Genomic DNA, 7,950 nt, shown 5'->3' with positions numbered 1-7,950 from the left:
AATTTCTTGCGATATGGCTCTATGGACAGCTTATTGGACTTTTAGCCAGTTGACATGATAAAGACATTCAAAGGTTGTGGGTTCGAATCCCACCAGAGTTGTCTCCCTTTCCTTCACGCAAAGGCTATGTCCCAAAACTGTACTGAAAAATGCTGTTCTTTCCAGTGAGTGTAAAAGAACTTGCTGAGTTCAGGTGAACTGCCCTATGATAGTGATCAAATGGCTCTGTGGTACAATGGATAGGAGATTTGACTTCTAGTCGGTTGGGATAAAAAGGACATTTATTGGTTGTGGGTTCAAGTCCCACCAGTGTTGTTTCTTGCTTTCACACAAAATCCCAAATCTGTTTTCTAATGAACAGATGTACTGAACTACAAAAGGCAGAAAATGCCGGTTATTACAGACAGGGTAAAAGATCCCACTGAGTTTTGCCTTGATAGTAATGCACAGCATTCAGTAGAGGTACTGAAAAATTAGTGGCACATTGGACTTGTAGGTAATTCAAAGCAAAAAGTCACTTAGTTTTTTGGTTTGAGTACCACCAATCGTCTTTCTTGCCTTTACAAAAGAACCACGTCCTACATTTGTTTCTGATACAAGCAAGAAGGTAGAAACTTAGCCCTCATCCTGAGGCATCTTCAAAACAATGTCTTAAAAACTAAAACAATGCCATGAACGGTTCTTTGGCATGTTTCACATTGTATTGCAATTTGAAATTGTAGTAAAATTATAAGGGAAAGTTGAGTCCTACCAGGGGAGGACAAACTGTAGAGAACCATATGTACAGAACAACAAAATGGATGGAACAAAAGGAAGTAAAATGGTGGGGTTTTTTTTAAAGGCAGTGTAAAAGGACCTGCAGGGTTCAGGTGAATGGCGCCATGACACCCATGAATTATGTTGGTGACATGGCACTTTCGCTGATGGTCTGTACGTGCCAGCCAACCATCTCCGCGAGTCCATCTTCCCAAAACTCATCACCGGGCAAAGTCCATCTTTCTTTGGCCAATCACGCAACCGGGTCCATCTTTCCAAAAGCCTATCAAAAACCCAGCTCCATCTTTTGGCCGCCCAATCACAGCGTGCATACAAACTTTTTTGTCTTTCCCCTGAGGTGGGCCCAGCCCACCTTTCCTATTTTACCGGGCTAAGTGCATCTTTCTGTGGCAAATCGCGCAATGGGTCCATCGTTAATTTCCAACTCCATCTTTTGGCTGCCTAATTACAGCACCAATACAAACTTTTTGTCCCACCTCCAAAGCGATCATTTGTGAATTGAAAGGTAAAAGCCTTTGTGTTGATCAATTTTGCCTTATTTGTAAGTAACCTATTTCTTAGTGTTGCTCCATAGTTATCCAACAAACATATGCTGTTTTAGTTTTGCCCTCACTTTGATTGTAGTATTGTCTAAGAATTACCACTTTGCACTCGGGTAACAGCTGCCTACAAAAGTGAAACAATTTGTATCAAAAGTTATATTGAAAGCCTATTACATGGTTTTAATCCATTTTTACAAAAATTCCCAATTACTCGACTTTGGTTTTATACAGTGTAAATAGTGTGTAATGTAACATTTTCTCTATAAGTATGTATATTTTTGTACATTTACCTTATACATATATTACTGGATGTTGTAAATCGATGTATATAGGTTGTATTTTGTGTTATTTGTCATATGTATAACAAAACATGCAACTTTTATCTTTATTTTCTCTTTGCTATACATGGTTTGAGGGCTGTTGTTTAGAGTTTTTAATTCGAAAATGAAGGAGAAAAAAAAAACAAGTGAACATTTCCTTAATAAAAAGGGAAATGTTTATGAAAAATGTAAGTAAATATACATGCAGTATGTTTATACAGAGCTGCATGCAAGGTAAAATAAATCACGATTAGATAAATACTGATATATTTTATACTATGGATAAATATAGATCTATTTAACACTATACAGTATATGATGACAGATGATACCAATTGGCTATATACAATATGATTAACTAAAGTTACATTACTAGCAGTAAAAATGGATTAAACTCGCCGCAATCTGTGATACAAATGTTGTAACGCATCACACTTGTTGCAGGAAAGGAAACAAAATTGTATTTATGACTCAGCCGTGTCCGTGATTCAAACACTGCTCTCTTTGTCTTTCAGTGTTCAAGGACCTATTGGAATAAGCTGATTGGCACCACCACAGCAATATAATAACTAATATATGGCTCTGTGGCGCAATGGATAGCGCGTTGGACTTCTAGTATGTGATAAAGTAATTCAAAGGTTGTGGGTTCGAGTCCCACCAGAGTCGTCACTCTTGCCTTTTCACAAATCCTATGTCCCACTTCTGTTATGATTCTGATAATAGCTCGAGAGCGGAAATTTTGTCCCCAGTCCATGTCTTCTTTAAGAAAATGTCTGAAAGCCAAACTCACTGCCATGAACAGTCCTTTGGCATTTTGTGTGTGATGTGCAAGGAATTTGAAACTGTAGTTAAGTCACTTTATAGTTACCGACAGGCTGAATAATGGATTATGCTGTTTGTGCAGAAAAGCCAAAAAAGACTGAAAAAAGGCAGAACAATGCATTTTTAATCGGTTGTATTGGAGTGAAAGGCGCCGTGAATGGCACACAATGTGTGGCACAATGGACAGCACTTTGGCTGGTTCAAGTCCCACCAGATTATTCTCCATCTACACCAGTGGTTCTTAACCTTGTTGGAGGTACCGAACCCCACCAGTTGCATATGCGCATTCACTGAACCCTTCTTTAGTGAAAAATAAAATGTTTTTTTTCAAATTCAAGACCAAGTTATATGTTTTTGGTAACACTTTAGTATGGGGAACATATTCTAAGTAACAAAGACTTAATTTAGAATTTTTTGGACACTAGGGGAACATATTCTAAGTAACAAAGACTTAATTTAGAGTTATTTGGTTAGGGTTAGGGTTAGAGGGTTAGGGTTAAAATAAGGCCAGGCCGAATAAGGCATTAATAAGTACTTAATAATGACTAGTTAAGAGCCAATATGTTACTAATTTGCATGTAAATTAGCAACTAATTAATGGTGAATATGTTCCCCATACTAAAGTGTTACCATGTTTTTTACTGGTGCACAAAATGAACCGTGCATGAACATCACCTTGTTCAAACAACAAAACCAACACAGTGCATAAACTCACAACAAATTACACACCTGCAAATCAGTGTGACTTCTGCTGTTGCCGTATCCGTAATACGCCGATAGGGAGAAGTTTTTATTTACACGATGAGTCGGGTGTGTTTTGAACTCCGCCGAACCCCCGAGGCCGACTCACCGAACCCCTAGGGTTTGATCGAACCCAGGTTAAGAACCACTGATCTACACCTTCGCCAAACGGCCGTCATGAACGTTGTTTCAATTGAAAACACTTAAACTAAACAAGAACGACAATGGATAAATAACACAAAATGCAACAAAGACAGTATTGTTAATGCTTTGGACTCAACTAATAATGAGAACTAATTCAAAGATTGTGGGTTTGAGTCCCACCAGAGCCATCTTATGGTCAGGCTAATTGTTATACAACAGTCACACTACAAAAGCCACAAGGCTACCAACTGTGTCTTCGTGTCAGCCCTATTTCCCAGTATAGCTATTGTTTGTCCTGTTGTTATGGCAACAAGATAGGGATTTAGCAACAAACCACACACAGTCCCCACCTAGCATGTGTCTATTAACTTTCATTTCAACAAGGGAATGTACCATAGTTCTGGCTCATTTAACTGTAACTCATCTAATGAGAACATTTTATTCTGGAAACCTCATAAAGTCAGAGAGTGCTTTGTTGTTGTTTATGACAAATTGTGTGGTTTAATTAGGTATTAAAAGGTTGCCCAGCAGCTCTTTGTTCCTGTTCTCTCTGGTGGTGAAAAGCAGCTTTGGCGCTGACTCACAGCAGACGTCATGACCCCGTTTCTGACAGGTACTAACCTTTTTTGGCATGCTTAACAGCTCAGCTTTACTGAAAAGGAGTTAACGGTCAAACCTGAAAACGAGCTTTTAATTCTTCTTTTTTCTTTTCAATCGACAGAGAAAGTGAAAGGCGGTTTGAGAGACTGTTGTAATCTTGAGTGGGAGTTACCGGACACATTTATAATGTCAAGGGGAGGACTGGAACAAAATATTTGTCATATTTGTATCTTTATTAGATTGTACATATTTCATTACGTGCAGTGATCGACATCACTGGGTGATAACCCACATTTTACAATGCAGAGTAAAACACAGCTTTTTCTTTGTTTCGTTTGTGAGGTTGACAAGACAAAAAAATTGCACTAAAAACAAATGACAGAGGAAAGTAAAAGTAATTCTTACCAACACAATATTATGGATTTTTAGCTGTTTGTTGTACAATGGTCGACGGGAATAACGCGCAGAAATTTCCAGAAAACAAACGAAAATCCCCAAAACACATGCAATACGAGGAAAACACAATGGAAGTACGATTGAACCGGAAGTTAGCTATAAAAGGCCAAATGGAGCAAAAATAAATACAAAAAAATTGTTTTGGGTAATTACTTAAAGGGTACCTGCTGTTGTGTATTTGGGATCTGCAAAATTCTAAAAAGAATTGAAGTCAAACCATGTAGACATGGCAGTATTTATGCCTTCTTTCAAAATTCCTCCAAAGGAGCCGTTTGGAATTTTTTATTTTTTATTAATCAATCCAACAAAACAATACACAACAACACCATAATAATGCAATCCAATTCCAAAACCAAACCCGACCCAGCAACATTCAGAATAGCAATAAACAGAGCAATTGAGAGGACACACAAACATGACACAGAACGATCTAAAAGTAGTGAAACAAAAATGAATATTAATAACAACAGTATCAATATTAACAACAATTTCAACATAGCAGTGATTAAAAATCCCTCATTGACATTATCATTGCAGACATTTGTAAAAAATTTAAAAAAAGAACAGTAGTGTCACAGTGGCTTACACTTGCATCGCATCTCATAAGCTTGACAACACACTGTGTCCAATATGCTCCACAAAGATAAAATACGTCATATTTTTGGTTAATTTAATAGTTAAAACAAATTTAAATAATGGATCCCATATTCCAATATATGACTCATTATTATCTAAACTAATTGCAGTTTTTTCTACTGATATCATCTCCATAGCTTGTGTATACCAGTCAGTATGTGTTGGACTATCAACATCTATCCATTTTTTTAATAATACCCTTTTTGTTATTATGCATATTGAAAGAAATGCATTTTTTAATCTTTGATGACACGTTACTAAATTGATGGAGATCCCCAAGAATACAAGTTTGTAGTGTCATTGGGATGTTTATATTAAGGAATGTGATTGCTTCTTTTGTTGTTTTCAACCATAACTCTTTTATTCTCTGACATTCCCACAATAAATGAACAAGAGTTGCCTCGGCTGCCCGACACTTCATACATAACTTGCTATCTACTACACCAATTGTAAACAGCGGAGGAGATGTAAAATATCTATTCAAGATCTTAAATTGAGTCAGCTTATCTTTAATGCTTCTAAAGGGCTTATTGGCATTTTTCCAAATATCATTCCATGATACAAAGACTGGGATGATAGGTTGATTGGCAACACTAAATTGGCCCTAGTGTGTGAATGTGAGTGTGAATGTTGTCTGTCTATCTGTGTTGGCCCTGCGATGAGGTGGCGACTTGTCCGGGGTGTACCCCGCCTTCCGCCCGGATGCAGCTGAGATAGGCTCCAGCACCCCCTGCGACTCCATAAAGGGACAAGCGGTAGAAGATGGATGGATATGTCTCTTTAATCTAAAATGTTTAAGTCCACCATCCATTTCCGAACACATGCATCATTTGCATTTCTAGTATGGTGTTCATTTATTATTCCATAAAATAGTTTAATTAATTTCTTGATTGTATCTTGATTAAAAAGTGCATCTTCCAGTTCATGGCTATTTAAAGACATACTTTCAGAGGATATGCAATTATTTACAGCGTGTTTTAAAGTGATAAAATTAAAAAAATTATTTCTGGGTACATTATATTGATCTACTAAATCATTGACGGTTTAAAAGAGTTTTTATTAATAACATGATGAGGTTTAGTAGTAGAATTTGACCAATTTTTTCCCATGAGTCCGCCATTGTAGTCAGTAAGCTCCTTCTTTATATCCTTTTGTTGTGGGGCTGACTGGCTCGCACATGCACATGCATCCTCCGCTGTTCACCATTTCTAATACAAAGTACTGTATAGTTCTAACTTATATCTGTCAGTAAACTCCATATGGAAGCGCTAAAAACTACAACATGGCTGACAGGGAGAAGGCACAGTCAAAGTTGAGGCACACAAGACCGCCCACAAAATTGCGCATCCTGAAGAGACAGTCAGAAAGCGGCTTGAAGATGGTCTGTAAAACATAATCTTTGCAACATTTGACCAGATAACCACCATTCCATTTTATGTACACCACAAGGAAGGGATTTAAAAGTAGAATAAAATCATTATATTGACCTTTATATGTGTGGGTAATTGATTATAATTGGAATTAAATACATACATGTGTTGTATAATAATGTATTGTGTGTCAATAATGTATTCAATATAAAATATATTTAATAATTTTAACTATTGATTTAATTATTTCATGATTTAATTAATTAATGACACATTTAAGTAATTATTTCAAAATTCTTTATTTTTATTTAATTGTGTCCCATTTGGCCTTCCGTAGTTAGCATGCTAGTAGGAAATCAGAGGGATGTACAAATACATGAGCGGATACTGGAGTAAAAAGGTCATTTTTTTGTATTTCCATCCATCCATTTTCTTCCACTTATCCAAGTCAGGTCGCCAGGTCAGCAGCCCAAGGAAAGAAGCCTAGACTTCCCTATCCCCAGCTACTTCATCCAGCTACTCCCGGGGGTTCTTGAGTTGTTTCCAGGCCAGCTGGGAGACATAGTCCCCCCAACGTGTCCTGGGTCTTCCCCGTGGTCTTCTACCGGTCAGACATGCCCTAAACACCTCTATAGGGAAGCGTTCGGGGGGCATTCTGACCAGATGCCCGAACCACCTCATCTGGCTCCTCTCAATGTGGAAGAGCAGCGGCTTTACTCTGAGCTCGAAAGAGTTCACCCTATCTCTAAGGGAGAGCCCCACCACCCGACAGAGGAAACTCATTTTGTACCCGTGATCTTGTCTTTTTGGTCATAACCCTAAAGCTCATGGGAACGTAGATCGACCCGTAAATTGAGAACTTTGCCTTTCGTCCTAGCTCCTTCTTCACCACGACGGATCATTACAGTGTCTGCAACACCGCAGCTGCTGCAGTGATCCGCCTGTCGATCTCATAATCTACTCTTCCCTCACTCGTGAACAAAACCCTAAGGTACTTTAACTCCTCCACTTGGGGCAGGATCTCCTCCCCAATCCAGATATGGCACTCCACCCTTTTCCTTGCAAGAACTATAGACTGGGACTTGAAGATACTGATTCTCAACCCAGTCGCTTCACACTCAGCTGCGAAACGATCCAGTGTAAACTGAAGATACTGGCCAGATAAAGCCAGCTGGACTGAATCATCTGCAAAAAGCAGAGACCTAATCCTGGAGCCACCAAACCCGATCCCCTCAAAGCTCTGGCTGCAACTAGAAATTCTGTCCATAAAAGTTATAAACAGAACCGTCCACAGTTCCATGACCAGGACAAAAACAACACTGCTCTTCCTGGATCCGAGGTTCGGCTATCCGGCGTAGCCTCCTCTTCAGTACACCTGAATAGACCTTACCGGGAAGACTGAGGGGTGTGATCCCACGATAGTTGGAACAAACCCCGGTAACCCTTCTTAAAGAAAGTAATTGGCACTGCCCCCGACGTCCACGCAATGTTGCAGAGTCCTGTCAACCAAGACAGCCCCACATCATCTAGAGCCTTACATCC

The 7,950-nt window shown here is 38.8% G+C and overlaps 1 non-coding gene across 1 annotated transcript; it reads left to right on the top strand.

Annotated features, from left to right (window-relative positions):
- The first annotated feature begins 2,217 nt into the window (after positions 1 to 2,217).
- On the top strand, positions 2,218 to 2,305 carry trnar-ucu (transfer RNA arginine (anticodon UCU)). The gene is given in 2 exon segments: positions 2,218 to 2,254; positions 2,270 to 2,305. It is a non-coding gene; the product is annotated as a tRNA-Arg (tRNA).
- Positions 2,306 to 7,950: the final 5,645 nt, after the last annotated feature.

The sequence above is a fragment of the Entelurus aequoreus genome, linkage group LG10 (assembly GCF_033978785.1).
Source record: "Entelurus aequoreus isolate RoL-2023_Sb linkage group LG10, RoL_Eaeq_v1.1, whole genome shotgun sequence".
In the NCBI taxonomy this organism is placed as follows: Eukaryota; Metazoa; Chordata; class Actinopteri; order Syngnathiformes; family Syngnathidae; genus Entelurus; species Entelurus aequoreus.
Note: the sequence above shows the minus strand (reverse complement) of the source record. Positions and strands in the feature narration are given on the sequence as shown.